The sequence below is a fragment of the Eumetopias jubatus genome, unplaced genomic scaffold, assembly GCF_037043125.1.
Source record: "Eumetopias jubatus isolate StellerSeaLion01/CBP00866 unplaced genomic scaffold, mEumJub1_p1.0 scaffold_12, whole genome shotgun sequence".
Lineage (NCBI taxonomy): Eukaryota > Metazoa > Chordata > Mammalia > Carnivora > Otariidae > Eumetopias > Eumetopias jubatus.
The window spans coordinates 101642622-101649970 of NW_028274818.1; the positions used below are offsets into that span (position 1 = coordinate 101642622).

The 7349-nt window shown below is 49.1% G+C and overlaps 1 pseudogene; it reads right to left on the reverse strand.

The window, feature by feature from the left end:
- Nucleotides 1-1611: 1611 nt before the first annotated feature.
- Nucleotides 1612-2001, reverse strand: LOC114214397 (large ribosomal subunit protein eL30 pseudogene; annotated as a pseudogene).
- Nucleotides 2002-7349: the final 5348 nt, after the last annotated feature.

Here is a 7349-nt window from a genome sequence, read left to right on the forward strand (position 1 = left end):
GACTCCAGGATCATGACCTGAGCCGAAGGCAGTCGCCTAACCAACTGAGCCACCCAGACGCCCTAAGAGGGAAGTTTATAGCAATACAGGCCTACTATCAGAAGCAAGAAAAATCTCAAATAAACAACCTAACGTTACACTTAACTCTGGAAGGTGAGGCAGTGAGGCACAGGGTGACTGAAGGACTAGGGAGGGAAAAAGGGAAGGGCTTGTTTTATTGTTTTAACCTTTGAACTTCACTGCATACCTTTATTTTTTTTTTTAAAGATTTTATTTATTTGACAGAGAGAGACAGCGAGAGAGGGAACACAAGCAAGGGGAGTGGGGGAGGGAGAAGCCGGCTCTCCACCGAGCAGGGAGCCTGACACGGGGAGCCTGACACGGGGAGCCTGACACGGGGAGCCTGACACGGGGCTCGATCCCAGGACCCTGGAATCATGACCTGAGCCGAAGGCAGACGCTAAACGACTGAGCCACCCAGGCGCCCCCACTGCATACCTTTGAAAAAATATTCTATTATAGAAAGTTTCAGAGTATAATGAAAGTAGGGAGAACAGTATCATGAGCCTCTGTGTACCCATTGCCCAGCTTCAGAAGTACTAACATCATCGCATCCTTTTAATTTTCCAGCACGTGGAAGTATTGTATATTAAGATAAATATAATGAGGGCGTCTGGGTGGCTCAGTTGGTTAAGCGACTGCCTCCGGCTCAGGTCATGATCCTGGAGTCCCGGGATCGAGTCCTGCATCAGGATCCCCGCTCAGCGGGGAGTCTGCTTCTCCCTCCGACCCTCCCCCCTCTCATGTGCTCTCTCTCTCTCTCATTCTCGCTCTCGCAAATAAATAAATAAAAACAAGTCTCAACGAATTCTAAAATATCAACAAAGTCATTCCATGAATCTTTTCAGATTGCTTCTTATCAGAAGCAAGAAAAATCTCAAATAAACAACCTAACGTTACACTTAACTCTGGAAGGTGAGGCTCGTTGAGCATCTGCCTTCGGCTCGGGTCATGATCCCAGAGTCCGGGGATCGAGTCCCACATCGGGCTGCCGGCTCAGCAGGGAGCCTGCTTCTCCCTCTTACCCTTTCCCCTCTCATACTGTTTCTCTCTCTCTCTCTCTCTCAAATAAATAAATAAAATCTTAAAAATTATTAAAAAAAAGATAAATATAATGAAAATAAAATACGTGTGCCCAAGCTGGACTGCCAAACTATGGAGATAAAACCTTAGGGACATAAAAACAAAACAAAACAAGAAAAAAAACCCTTAGGGACATGGCCCAGGAATCTGCATTTTAACAAGCTTCTTGGTGTGGGGGGTGGTTCCTCGTAGTTGGGGGCCACACTGGGCTCTCTCTGCCTCTGACTAGCCCTCCCAGACCGTATTCTTCTTCTTCTTTTTTTAAAATAAGCTCTGGCCAGTTTTATTAAAGAAATATTTTTTTTTAGATTTTATTTATTTATTTGAGAGAGCGAGAATGAGAGAGAGAGAGAGCACATGAGAGGGGGAAGGGTCAGACGGAGAAGCAGACTCCCCGCTGAGCAGGGAGCCCCATGCCGGAAATGATCCCGGGACTCCAGGATCATGACCTGAGCTGAAGGCAGTCGCTTAACCAACTGAGCCACCCAGGCGCCCTAAAGAGAAATATTTTGTGACTTGCTTTTCACCAGTCTGTTCTGGCAGGATTCTAATGATATCAGAATCGCCTGGGTCAGTGGTGGCCAGTGTGCATACTCTGTAGTATTTCCCACGAGCTGTGCCCAATTCAATGTTATTGCCACTGTTGTGATGGACACCAGTTTTGGCCAACGTGGCGTACTAGTCAATTTCAGATTTCCTCAAGACTGGGCAGTTGTTGGCGAGGGTGACTAGTTCTGTTTTGCCATGTAAGATCATTTTCAGAGTCGGCTCGCACCCCAGCGTGTACGTTCCACTTTCCATAGTGAGTTGGAGCCTGGAGTTGATCGACTGCAGCGACTTTTTCATCTTCTTTTCGGTTGCGACCTTCGTGCCTTAGGCCGGGGAGGGCCACCGCCAAGAGCAGTGGAGAGATGACCAGGGGAGATGTTTTGAAGCCCTCATTGCACCTTCCATTTTTGGAGCTCTCAAAGAATTCCAGAAGGTTCACTGTCCCTGCTTGCAAAGGCACAGGGAGTCCTTCACAACCCCCTATAGGTTTCCCTTACTCCTTAGGACTGGTTCTTGGGCCTCTATGGCTTTACAAAGGAGCACAGCTCCAAAGTGCCTTTGATGGAAAGATGACCCTGATCCTGGTCCTCTGTCTTCTCTCTCAACAGGGCTTTTGACACAACCCAAGAAGGAGGGAAAAGAGAGGAACTCCAGCATAGTTCAGGCACTTCCGCCTCGAGGCTTGTCTTCAAACAGGTTTTCGCAGATACCAGTGTGGGAGATGAACACCCAGGGTTCTAGGCTGGAACCAGCGAGCATAATCAGGTTCCTTGGGCCCGGTCCTCCACTGAAGCAGCCCAGTGAGGATCTCAGCTTTTCAGGAGGTAAAATAAAAGGAGAGCGTTGACAGGGGTGAACTCAGTGCTCTGGGGGTCTGATTAAGGGTCTGATTACATGCATTGGGAACAACCGTGGAGGAGGCTGAGTCTTTAAAGATGGGTATTTTGGGGCATCTGGGTGGCTCAGTCGGTGAAGCATCTGCTGTCGGCTCAGGTCATGATCCCAGGGTCCTGGGATCGAGTCCTACATCTGGCTCCCTGCTCAGCAGGGAGTCTGCTTCTCCCTCTCCCCATGCTTGTGTTCTCTCTCTCTCTGTCAAATAAATAAATAAAATTTAAAAAAAAGAAAGAAAGATGGGTATTTCAAAAGGAGGATGGTGAGCGGGGAACAGGGAGCAGGTCTTGTTTAGCTGGAACTGAATACAGGCAGGAGCAGTGGGCACTGGAAACCAAAAAGTATTTCTGCCTGCAAGGCACTTTGTAGTTTACAAAATTCACCCACTCCCCACCTCACCAGGTCCTAAGTGCAGCCCTGTGAGGTGTGAGGCCATTGTTGGTGAACTCGTTTCCCAGAAAAAAAAAAAACAAAAAGCAAAATGAGGGGTGCCTGGGTGGTTCAGTTGGTTAAGCAACTGCCTTCAGCTCAGGTCATGATTCTGGAGTTCCAGGATCGAGTTCCGCAGGGCTCCCTGCTCAACGGGGAGTCTGCTTCTCCCTCTGACCCTCCCCTTTCTCATGAGCTCTCTCTCATTCTCTCTCTCAAATAAATAAATGAAATCTTAAAAAAAACAACCCAAAAAAAACAAAAAGCAAAACAAGACTGGGATTCAGAGTGGTCAGGTGACCTATGCAAAGCCATGGCACAAGTATGTGGCCAAGCTGGGACTCCGACCCCGCCTTCTGTCTCTTGGCATTCTTTTCCCTGTGACCAGGGTCATACTGGGGGACCTGAGTATTGCTACAGTGTGAGTTTGAACTGAAACAATGGGGAGCCACAGAAAGAATTTTAGAAGAGCTGTAGTTGGGGTGCCTGGTGGTGGTTGAACGTCTGACTCTTGGTTTCACTTGGGTCATGGTCTCAGGGTTGTGGGATTGAGCCCTGAGTTGGGCTCCATGCTCAGTGGAGAGTCTACTTAGGATTCTCTCTCTCCCTCTGCCCTCCCCCCTGACGCTCTCTCTCTAAAATAAATAAATCCTTAAAAAAAAAAGAGCTGTGATTATCATAGGCGTGCTGGGCCTTGGGCACGTGTGCTGGTTAAGGGAGACTGAGCGCTGCAGTGGGGCTACGTCGCTCTGACAGAGAAAGTGGGGTGCTCTACAGGTCACATGGACAGGGCAGGGAGGGAGAGCATAGCTGATGTGGGCCCTGTGGGGAAGAATGGTGTTCATTCATTCATTCATTCATTCTTCCAATCTCTCTTTAGTAAGTGCCTTCCTTGTGCTGAGTGTCATGCTAGACATTGGGGATGTAATGGTGAACTTGACCACAGGGCTCCGACCCTCACAGGATTAACACTTCAGGGGACAGTGGATCATAAGGAGCAAATGAACAAGTACAAGAACTTCCAATTGTGGCTAAACATAGGATCTTCCTGACCATGAGCACGTGTCACCCAGTGTCCTGTGGTCTTCAGGGTGGCTTCTCTTGCTCGCCCTGGAAATCCCTGCCCCTGAGTGTAATGCAGACTGTGTTCAGGGTTCTGTGGGGGTTCAGGGAAGGGAGGCATCCTTCCTCCTGCTCAGAGTGACCTGGGGAAGGCTTCATGGAAGAGGATGCATTGAGGTTGGGCATTCACTCAACAAATATGTAATGAGCACCTACTGAATACCAGGCTCTGTTTTATTTTGTTATTATTATTTTTAAGATTTTATTTTTAAGTAATCTCTATACCCAACATAGGGCTTGAACTCACAACCCTGAGATCAAGAGTCGCATGCTGTACCAACTGAGCCAGCCAGGCACCCCCCAGGCTCTGTTTTAGATGCTACTAGGGATAATCATTGAACAAAATGAAACAGACCATGTTGTACCGTCTCAGAACTACTGAAAAGAGGATAGGTAATAAGCAAGGGAGACAAGAAAAATAGTATTTCAGGGGGTGATGAATGCTCTGGAGAAAAACAAATTGTGGAAGGGGGATAGTGAGTGGAGGGATGGATACCACATTCTTTGATAGGTGGCTAGGAAAGGCTGCATTGAAAAGATCACATTTGGCTAAAGATCTGAAAGATGTGAGAGAGTGAGCCATGAAATATATAGGGGATGGGTGTTTCAGATAAAGGGGCCTGCAGTGCAAAGGCCCTGAGGCAGAAACTTTACTGGATGTTTTCAGATGAGCAAAGAAGGCCAGTATGGTTGGAGCAGAGACAACAAAAGGTAGAGTTATAGGAGGCAAGGAGGTGTGGGGACAGGTGGGGCATTGTAGACCACTGTAGCTTTTACTCTGAGAGGGGAAGTCACTGCCATGAGGGCAAGTTGCCCAAGGTAAGGTCTGGGCTGGCTCATCTCTGTATCCTCCTCAGCATCTAGCACAGGGCTTTCACCTAAAAAAATATCAAGATGCAATTTTTAAAAATTTTAAAAAGATTTTATTTATTTTAGAATGAGAGAGCATGAGCGGTGGGGGGGGGGGGGCAGAGGGAGAGGGAGAGAATCCTCAAGCAGACTCCCTGCTGAGCACGGAGCCCGACACGGGGCTTGATCCTAGGACCCCAAGACCATGACCTGAGCCGAAATCAAGAGTCAGACACCTAACCAAATGAGCCACCCAGGCACTCCAAGGTGCAATGTTTTTTAAGGAAAAGGATGTCAACCGAGGGCATTTCTGTGGCCCGTAGGGAGTAGTTGGTAGGTACCCACTTTGATCATTCTCTTATGTAGAGATAGAGATGAGGTGGGGAATACGGCTAGGTGGACAAAGGTGGGCAGAAAACAGGGAGCTCATTGGGTGTTCAGGGCAGGGGATGGCCCGAGGACAGTGGCTGACTAGCAGGGTGGGCTGGAGGAGAAACGGGTGTAGGACCTAAAACATAGGTACTGCTGGAAGGAGCAGTGGGCCTTGGGGTAGGGAGAAACCGTAGGCAAGGAACCTCAGCGAGGAGGCTGGCCAGGGCTTGGACAAGGGAGAGACAGAAGTTAGATCGAACTGCCAGAGGTTGTTGAGCTGTGTGCTTACAGGAGGGGAGCTGTGAACAGCATTAGAATCCTAGAGAGCTGGCCTCTTTCACGACACTTACCATGTTCTGCCTTGTGTTTTCTTTTCCTCCTGCTTTCCTTACCCTCACCTCAAGGGCAGGGAGTGTGTCTTACTCATCTTGGCATCACACAGTGTCCATAGGCTGTAGGGTGCTCAGGCAGTACTTACATCGAGTTATTTTGGATCAGTTGGGCTTGAGAAACAGATGTGCCACCTTTATCACATTAGTTCTAGAATCATCCCTTCCCTCCACATGCTGGTTCAGCTCTTCCAGTCCTCAGGCAGATGCTATTCCCAGGCCTCTCATTAGCAAGACAGCATATGCTTATCAAATCATGATGTTAGTCAGTCATGAAAGCCTGAACATAGTCAGAGGCTGTGTCAAGTTCAGAGTTAGCTAGGCATTTCTCTGGGACACACAGAAGGAAGTTTCTCTAGAGGCGAGAGAAGTAGCCACTACCTAATCAATTCAAACTGTCACCTGCCTCCTTTATGTCTCCTGAGGCAGTTACTATATAGCCCTCCCTAAATACTGCAAGGTATCAGTAAATGCCTGTGGTGGTGGGGCGGGGCGGGGGGGAAGCAAGGGAGCTGCACTCAAAATTAAACATTCACCCAAACATTTATTGAGCATGTTCTACAATGTGTGGACACAGGCCCTGCATGTACCCTATTTTCAGAGGTCAGCTTCAAGGCTATATTTTCCCAGAAGCCTCTGGACACCCCTCATTTGGATTAAGGCTGTCATAGCACCTTGAACTTACTTCAGCCTATCATTTATAAAATGGCATTTTATTTTATTTTAAACATTTTATTTATTTATTTGAGAGAGAGAGAGAAGCGAGAGAGGGAACACAAGCAGGGGGAGCGGGAGAGGGAGAAGCAGGCTTCCTGCTGAACAGGGAGCCCGATATGGGGCTCGATTCCAGGACTCTGGGGACTCTGGGATCATGACCTGAGCCGAAGGCAGACACTTAACGACAGAGCTACCCAAGTGCCCCATAAAATGGCACTTTAAACACCTGTTTTCTGGTCTGCATGTTCTTCTAAACTGGAAGCTCTTTGAAGGCAAAAACCCAGATTTTGTCCTCAGCATTGACCACATAGCCTTGTACAATGCAGGCACCACTCGGTTAACGACTGCTGAATTAAGTCAGACAGTGCTGTAGAGTGCTAAGTGTAACCCGAGAATATCAGGGGAAGGCTTCTCTGAGCTGGATCTGGATGTTAGAAGAGTAAGTGGTCAGTTCACCAGGTAAAGCGATGAGAGAATTCCAGCTAGGGAACAGGTGTCCGCAAAGTTCGGAAGAAAGGTGTCAAATTCTGTGGTTAGAGCGCAGCAGTATTATCTGGAAAGCAAGGGCGCTGGAGATGAGAGGCAACAGAACCACGCACCTGTTAGGGTCAAGTGCCTAAAACATAGGTAAAGGCAGCAACCATGGCCAGAGGACAAAGGTGCCAACCTCCAAACCCCCTGAGAGCCAGGGACCCCACTGGAAGCGCCTCACACCTCGCCTTTCCCGCAGCACGTGCCGCCCGCCCGCCGCGTACCCCGGCTTCCTTGGTGGCCGAGGGGACTCCCGGGGCGCCCAGGGAGGGCCGCCCGGGGCGGGGCGCGCAGGCGCGCTGAGGCTTCGAGCCCCAAGAGGCGGGCGTGTGCGCGCACTTCCTCGCGCACGCG